This window comes from Lagopus leucura, unplaced genomic scaffold, assembly GCF_019238085.1.
Source record: "Lagopus leucura isolate 7727_CA_CO unplaced genomic scaffold, USGS_WTPT01 Super-Scaffold_100002, whole genome shotgun sequence".
NCBI classification, from domain to species: Eukaryota; Metazoa; Chordata; class Aves; order Galliformes; family Phasianidae; genus Lagopus; species Lagopus leucura.
Window position 1 is genome coordinate 33,020,536 of NW_024962263.1, and position 8,227 is coordinate 33,028,762.

The window sequence follows — 8,227 nt, forward strand, 5'->3', positions numbered from 1 at the left end:
GTGATTGATCATTAAAACTGTGATTTGTTTTACATGTGGGGCACTGGTCTTTTTCCACTTGTTTTGCTAATAGATTTTATTAATAACTGTTTTTTTGAGATTAATGTGTCTGACACAAAAAGCAAAGTCTTTAGGAACTGCAATAGTTAAATGAATCCAAAGCTTTTAACTCAACTTGAACACATTATGTAGAATAAATTAAGTCATACTATCTGATACTGACTTGGTGATTCAGAGTAGGTATTCAGACTAGGAAAAACTTCTTTACCAAAAAAGTGGTCAAACACTGGAAAAAGCCACCTGGAAGGGTGGTTGGTTCCCCATGCCTGTCACTGCTCAAGAGGCGTTTGGTCAATGCCCTCATTAATGTGCTTTATTCTGAAATAATATAGTCTAGTCTAGTCTTGTCTATTCTGGTCAAGCCAGGTCATTTAGGAGATAGCAACACTGGATCTGTTATATTGACTAGCAGTTATATACAACCAAAGAGAAAGCAATTTTTTCCTAAAGGTGCTATCTTTTGGAAAACTTTGCTTGTCTGATCAATAATTAAAGAGGGTGTACTCTGACTGTCAAAAAAGATTAAGAGGGCCTTGTGAATCTTGTGAAGTATTTTAAACACAAGTGCAGTCACAAGAAATTACTTGGCCTGTTCATCTCCTAAAGTCAAATGTTCATTTATTAGAGTCAATACTGAAATTTGTGCACTTCCAGGGGTTGATTCTTCTCAGTTGTTAGACTGTGCTGCAGATCAGATAAATTGTTTCTTGCTTCTCTGCATTAATTAACAGGAAGCTGAGATCACAAATACAGATTGAATTCCTGTTTGAGATGGTCACAGTTGATTGAAATTTTCTCTTCCTCTCTCCTTATTTGGAAACTAAGCGATCTTAAAAACAGAACTTCACAGTTATGTACTGGAGGTATACCACAAACATGATCCAAGGGATGGTAGACATCTCCTACAGGTCAGACTGAGAGAGTTGGGGCTGTTCAGCCTGGAGATGAGAAAGTTGCAAGGTGACTTGAGAGTGGCCTTTAAAGTATCCAAAGAGGACAGGAAAGAAGGGGACTCTTTAGCAGGGTCTTTGGTGACAGAACAAGGGGAAATGGCTTCAAGCTCAAAGATAGATTTAGGTTGGATATAAGGAAAAAATCTTCTAAGGTGAGGGTGGTGAAGCACTGGCACAGGTCGCCCAGTGATGTGGTTGATGCCTCATCCCTGGAGACTTTCAAGATGAGCCTGGATAAGGCCCTGGGCAACCTGATCTAGCTGTGGTGTCCCTGTTCATTGCAGGGCAGTTGGATTAGATGGCCATCAGAGGTATCTTCCAACTCTAAGGATTCTATGATTTTATGATTCTATGACTCTATATACACAAACATGTGAGACTATGTTGTCCTATCACTGATGCAGGGTTACAATAACATTATCACAAGGTAAGTAAAAGACTGTGCTTTCTTTTTATGCCTAAGAGATTGGTTGAGAGTGATGAAACTAGTCCCCACTAGACCCCTTGCACACAGCATCCAATTGTCACATGCCTGAGTTCCTACTATGCAATGGAGGTGTCAGTAGACTTTGAGAATGTTCAAAACAGACCTGGGCATGGGCCCTACTAATAGCACAGTAATGCATCTTTCCTTCTTCTGGCTTTTGAGCAACATAGGCTGGTTTGGAGAAATCAGCATCTGTTTTCATGCCAGATACTACCAACATTTACGTTCATATGAATATGTTCAGAATAAGCATTGTTTTGAGGCAAAGACATTCTCCTTTTGGAAACCTTTTATTGTGTAAAAATTGGAGCTGGCATTATTACCACTGCGCTCTCCGGATAAAATTGTTTTTATGAATGTAAAGACTTGCATAAATAAATAGATAAATAGATAAATAAATAAATAAATAGAAGTAAAGAAAAGCCGTGAGCCATAGCATGAGATTTTTGCTTCATTAAAATCAATGACAACAAATTTATTGGCCTCAGTGGGACTGGGATTCTACCGCAAATGAATTTGTGCATGCAGCTGATAAATCAACTGTGAGCATCTCTTGTGTGATCTCTAAACATGAGAGAGAGATGGACTTCTACAAGCTAATTGGTACATGTCTTCACTAAATTCAGTATCTTCTTCCCTTTTGTTCTCCTTTAAAAATATTTTCCTCTTGGAGAAATGTATCACAGAAGAAAATTATTCTGCTGCTCTTCTTCACAACATTACATGTACTGAGTGGATGATCCACTCTGTAGGAAGTACAAGACAACAGGGAATATTTATCTGCAATGCAAAGCAGATAAAGAATTCAAGACAAAGTTGCCAAAAAAGGGAAGTATGCACATTGACTGAATAAGCTGAGCATCATGGTTTTCAAATCTATCTGTTCTGTAGTTGTGTTTAGAAATTGTCTTTAATCCACTTTATATTTACCCATATTTCTGCATATGTGTTTGACAAAGTTTATAAACTGCCATTTTTGGATTCGTGAAATGTGAAGAAAAAAAAAGTAAGTTAAAAAAAAGCAGTATAGGTAATAACTGAACATGAAGATATACTGGGAAAACATGAAGCAAATAGTGCATATCGAAGGAGTTAAATTAACACATGGTAAATACTCATCATTACTCTGAGAAAATGAAAAGTGATTGGGACATTCACTCAATGAGAAAGGGAAAGGGAAAGGGAAAGGGAAAGGGAAAGGAAAAAAAGAAAAGACTGACCTGGTGTGTCTCTAAGAAAAACAGGTGAAAGCCCATCCTTCCATCCTTCTTCCTGGAAGGAGATGCTCTAAGCTTCCTAGAGGCAGACACTCCAGAGGTGGCTAACAACACCATCTGTTGATTTTTGTGCAGTGTTTTACAGATCAGTCCTCTCACTGAAGAGTGAGGTTAACAGATTCATCCAGGTTACTCATTCTCAACTGTTTCTAGTTTAACTAACATGCAAAATGCTATGTGTAAAAGCCATGGTTTGGAGGCATTGTTTCTACATTCCTTTTTTTTTAATTTTAGCTGCTGTATTTTTTTTCCTCTTAATCCCTATAATAATCCTGTTTTGAGGCATGCTTAATTATTTAACTTTGCCATTCTCTCAGGGAAATTACAGACTAAATTGCGTGCTTGTTATTAATACAAAGCACCATTTTGTTAGCTAATTTGGAATTTCACACCCACATCAAACAAGCAGATGTCTATAATCTATTATTTGTGATCCTGCTTAACTGCACCAAGAGGACAGAAGCCACACTTGTGCTCTTCCACCCTGCTGTGCGGGCACCATCCAGCAGTCAGGTCCCCTCAGAACCCAGCCCCGTACAGGCAGATACATCATCACAGCCTTTCTCCCTTAATGCCGCATTCAGTGGACGCAGCTGGCTCTTCTTTTCTTTTCCAAAGTTTCTTCACATTCTGTTACTACTGCATGATTGCCACTGGATACACACTGGCTCAGCATTTGCTTCTCAGCTTAACAGCCAGGTTTGGACATCATTTAAAACCAGTTCTCAGGATTTCTTCCAGAAAAGGGGAAAAGACAAATTCTCCTCTAGGTTGGTTTTGCTTTTAATGCAGAAATAAGCAGCGTATATTTATTTCAAAAGGTGAAATGTCCCTTTTCTTCATTCTTGGCTCTCACATTCATTTTGTATTGCAACTACTTCTTTTTAAGCCCTGTGCAGTACAATGTTGTTCCTACTGTAATGCTGTTTAATGTAGCAACACAAACCTGGCAAGTGACCTGAATTTCACACATCAGCAGCAACCACACAGGAGACACAGGGACCTGCAACAAGAATGTTTTGTTTCATTCTTGGTGTGCTGATTCCTGCCCATGATCCAACTGCTCCCCCATCTGACCTTTCATGCAATTTTCATTGCTTATTCTTTGGAGGTCGTCCTGATGCATGGCATGTCTGCTGTTCCTCATGGTCTAATGTATGTGCCACACTTGATCAGCTGTGTGAGAGAGTAAACTGAGTCATGTCAAATGAATGTTGTGATCTAAAGACGTATAGGGTGTCTTCAAGAGCGTCAAAAATACAGTATATAAGTGAGACTCAGGCAAAGCCTTACTCTTCGTTGGCTATTTTGCTTGGACATTATAGAACTATGATGTTTGTCTTAATAGAACTTCTTTATTGCATTTTTTCAAAGTAAACAAGACTCTCAGCACAACCAGAGTGGCTGAAATACTGGAACATATGACATGGGGCACTTAGAAGACATTTCTGGCTGGTACTTTGCTTGAAGGAATGCATATCTTGTGGCAAGGGGCTGTGAAGGGTTTACAGATTCTCCAGCCGGAGACAGCTAAATGTACTGGATGCTGAGCTACTGTTTTTCGACGTTGGGTGCTCGTATTCACTCTACCAACTGAATATTTGTTGCAATTAGTTCCTAAAATGTGTTTGCTGTTCCTCTCCTGTATTATGGACTCGGCTTTAGATGTGCCTCATCTCATTCAAACATGAGAAGAGAGGTTGAGATGAACTCAACAGAGATGACACAGATCCAAATGAGATTTCTGTCAGTTCTGCTGCCGGTCACATCTTAACCTTACATGAGAAAGAGGACTAACTGCCCATAGACAGAGATAGCATAACCCTAAAATGGTACCTCTAGATGTGGGACATGCTTTCACAATGCATAAATGTCTCTACTGATAGACTCCTGAGTTAAAATCTGTAAACATACCTGCCATAGTAGCAAAGCCTACCATTATTAATGCTAGCATTAGCAGTCATCAACACTAAAGTTAGAAGCTAGCAATGGACCATCACATCTGGATTTGTAACAGAAAAACATCAGGACTAAGGAAGTGAAATTACATTCTCAGGAGTGAATTACTCACTACGTGTATACAACCAACAGGAACAGAATTGTAGGCTGAGGAAAATGTGTTCAAACTTACCAACAAAAATAAATACATGAAAGTAAGATGTGAACATTAGCTACATTTCCTTGACAAAATCTCCACATGGGGGCCTGAAATCCAACTATATTTGCGTTTTGACATATTATCACCAGCAAAGACATAGAAATGGAGCCCCTGAGGCAAGAGAGTTCAACACTGCTGAGCCATTTGGGCATTCTTCATAGGGTTGGAAAATTCCTCCCCTTCCCAGACATCCTATAAGGTTATATAGAGGGAAGAAAAGAGGATGGAAGATGAGGGAAGAAAGAGAGGAAATGGAGGATGTTCTGCCTTGAAATCAGTGAAGCTACTGCATGGAATCATGCACACAAAAAGTTTGTGCTCATGATGAAAGCAAAGAAACTCATCTTGATTAGCTTATTGATATATGCTCTTGACAGAACTGTTCCCATTCCTTTCTTTCCTATTTTCCCCTTGAGCAGCCTCCTCACTCTTAGATTTGCGATTATCCCTTGCGCCAGACCCAATGTTCCCCCTCATACTCAGTCAATCTTTACAAGCCTGTTTCCTATTCTTGGGACCCCCTGACAAATCCTGACAAAACTACAATTCCCCTACAACCCCCTGTCCTCTGCCTAATCCATTTTTCCCTTTCCTCCAACAGTAGTGACAGCCTTTGCTGCCATGTCTCCCAAACTGTTCCAAACTCATTTTGAGTTCTGCATACTGCACAGGGACTCTGGAGCTCCACTCCAGAAAGGCTTTTCCTACTCTGCAGTGGGGCAGCATCTGCAAGGGGGCAGTGTCCTACGCAGGCAGGATGGCAACGGGGCCACACTCTGCTCACAGGAGATACTATTGCAATTGGGAGGTCCAAGCATGATTCATGGCTTCCCTATCAAGCTTCCTAAGTATGAGCAAGGAACAGCACTTCTCTTTCATGCATGTGGACATGTCACTATGCACGCATACAATCACACAAGAGTACTTGAGAGAGACTGTAGTGATGAATGTGAACTAGTCTTGAAGGCTGCAAAGAGTGGAGTAAAAGGGAAGAATGTTGGAATTTTGAGTCTATTTTAATAAAGATAGAGGACTGCAAAGGAGATAAAGAGTTACTGTGCTGCTTACAGAAGATTCAGAATTTGGAAGGAAAAAAAAAAAAAAAAGGAAATAGCTTTGAAATGCTGTCACAGGAGTGTCTACTTTGAAGTTGTACTGAGAAACCCATTCTGGAGTGCTTATTCTCCTGGGACAATTCCACCCAGATGTGATAGCAAACACTGTGACGCTCAAGACCCAGTTACAAGACCTTGCCATGAGGGAGCACTACATGAGTGGGAATGAATGGAACCAAAGTACATTTCAATCAATGAAACTATGCTGATGTGCTTTGATTCAAACAAAGAAACTTGGGTCTCTACTGATGCCTCCAAGGATGGCCTTGGGGCAATGCTGTTCCAGGAGAACAGATGAGATGCACTTGACTTTCTATGGCATCTGTTACAAGAATGATGACTGAGGCTGAATGAAAACATGCCAGACTCTAAAGAAAGTTTAGGCATGGTCCATGTATATATGAAAATTTCTAGGCATATGTAAACTTTGTAGCTGAACAGAAACTGGACTTCATACATATATAGATGCACATATTTAAATACACATATATTATGGATTCTGAAACTTCTCTTTGTATAGTTAAGCTTAATGATGTCCAGAGGGAGCAGATTTCTGCAAACTGGATTTCCTGAATGAAGAAAATGATTAGTTCCCTTTTACACTGTAAGCCCGCAGTTTAAATGCAGATTTTTGTCAAGGGAATTCTGCCAGTCATGAAGCGTGGTGGCCTACAGACAACCTCTGAAGTCTCATGCCACCAGGCTACTTCAATTTTAATGCTTCATGAGAAAATGTTTCTATTTCATCTTACTTATGCAGCCATTCCTATCCTTGCCTTGTTTTATTGACAAGAGTCCACCATGAGACCAATTGGCTAAAGAAACTATTTCAGATGCTAACCACCAGGACTATCTTAGTTTTACACATCTAGTGGACATAAATGCTTGTCATCTTGTTTTATGAGAACTACAAAATTTATTAGATCAGACAGGTCATTAAGTAATTTTTTTCTTTAAAAATGTCTTTGATTCAGTGAAGTCAAATTTATGCTCTGTTATAGCGTGCTAACAGCTATTTTTTTGGCTAGGAAAGTCAGCAATAAATCTGCATTTAATAAACTGACAATAGATCTCAATGTGAAAGAGATTCAATGCACTCATTTTTCCAGTTACTTAAAAGCAGTGAATCCTTGCAGAATTGCAAAACTATTTCAAAACTAAAAACATATTATTTCTAGAAACATCTCATTTATTACAGCATATAATTTTGCTTAGTGTGGGGGTTATTTTAAAAGCTGCCTAGTAACTGCCTGGCTCACCAGTGGCAGCATGCTTTCTTCACCTGCCAAAGAGGAAACAGAATTTGGGACTGCTCTTCTGTGAACACTGTTCATGAATAAGTACACGAATGCGTGCACTCCCTTCTCCTCCTGCAACCCCCATTCTCTGCTGATGTGCACACATGCACAGAAGAAAGCCTTGGAGTATGGTAGAACAGGTTGTCTAGAGAAGCTGTAGAATCCCCATCCTTCAAGACTGTCAAAACTCAGCTGGAAAAGGCCCTGAGCTATCTCATCTTTCTCTGAGGCCTGCCTTGTTTCGCGCAAGTACTTAGAGTTGGTTCCAGTGATGTACTTCTTAATTGTAATTCCAAGGACACAAAGAGGACAAACAAGTTCTGCATGTTACAAGGCTGGGTGCTAAAACACAGTGACTGTCCATAAAAGCTGACTGGGCAGGTCTCTCTCCACATGCTCAAGCAAAATGCAGAAGCAGCAAAGACACCAAGCGCAACTTCACAAGGGGAATGTTCACACACAGGTTCCAGGTTCCCAACCCACTGGGAAGTTCTTAAAAGACTTGAATGAAGTATCAGGTGATGGATAGGCATTCTTACTATGGCAACCATTCCCTGATGAGGTGTTGTAATAGCCTTGTTCTAATTTCTGAAATTCCCTCTAACCATATGCTTATTGATAGCATTTGGACTCCGTGTCTCACAGCTTATTCTTAAGATCTTTTGGCCATAGATAGATTAAATAACTCAGGTGCATCAAAGGACTGTATGTAGCACCAAAAAGTACTGGTTGGTAAAATGACTTTGTAAGCTTCTTTATAACTCAAATAAATTTATATTAACATATTTCACTTTCAATGACCTTTGATACTCTAGTAGGATCCTGGAAGACAGATTCAGAACAAGATGAAGATCAGATTCAACAAGATTACCATGCTGG

The 8,227-nt window shown here is 39.7% G+C and overlaps 1 long non-coding RNA gene across 1 annotated transcript in view; it reads right to left on the reverse strand.

Moving 5' to 3' along the window:
- Positions 1-1,928: 1,928 nt before the first annotated feature.
- The window catches only part of LOC122179084, a 9,749-nt gene continuing 3,450 nt past the window's right edge, over positions 1,929-8,227 (reverse strand). Inside the window, exons 2-4 of the long non-coding RNA XR_006178528.1 lie at positions 3,724-3,780; positions 2,721-2,834; positions 1,929-2,280 (exon numbers count right to left, since the gene is read on the reverse strand). This is a non-coding gene — a long non-coding RNA (uncharacterized LOC122179084). The remainder of the gene's footprint in view (positions 2,281-2,720; positions 2,835-3,723; positions 3,781-8,227) is intronic.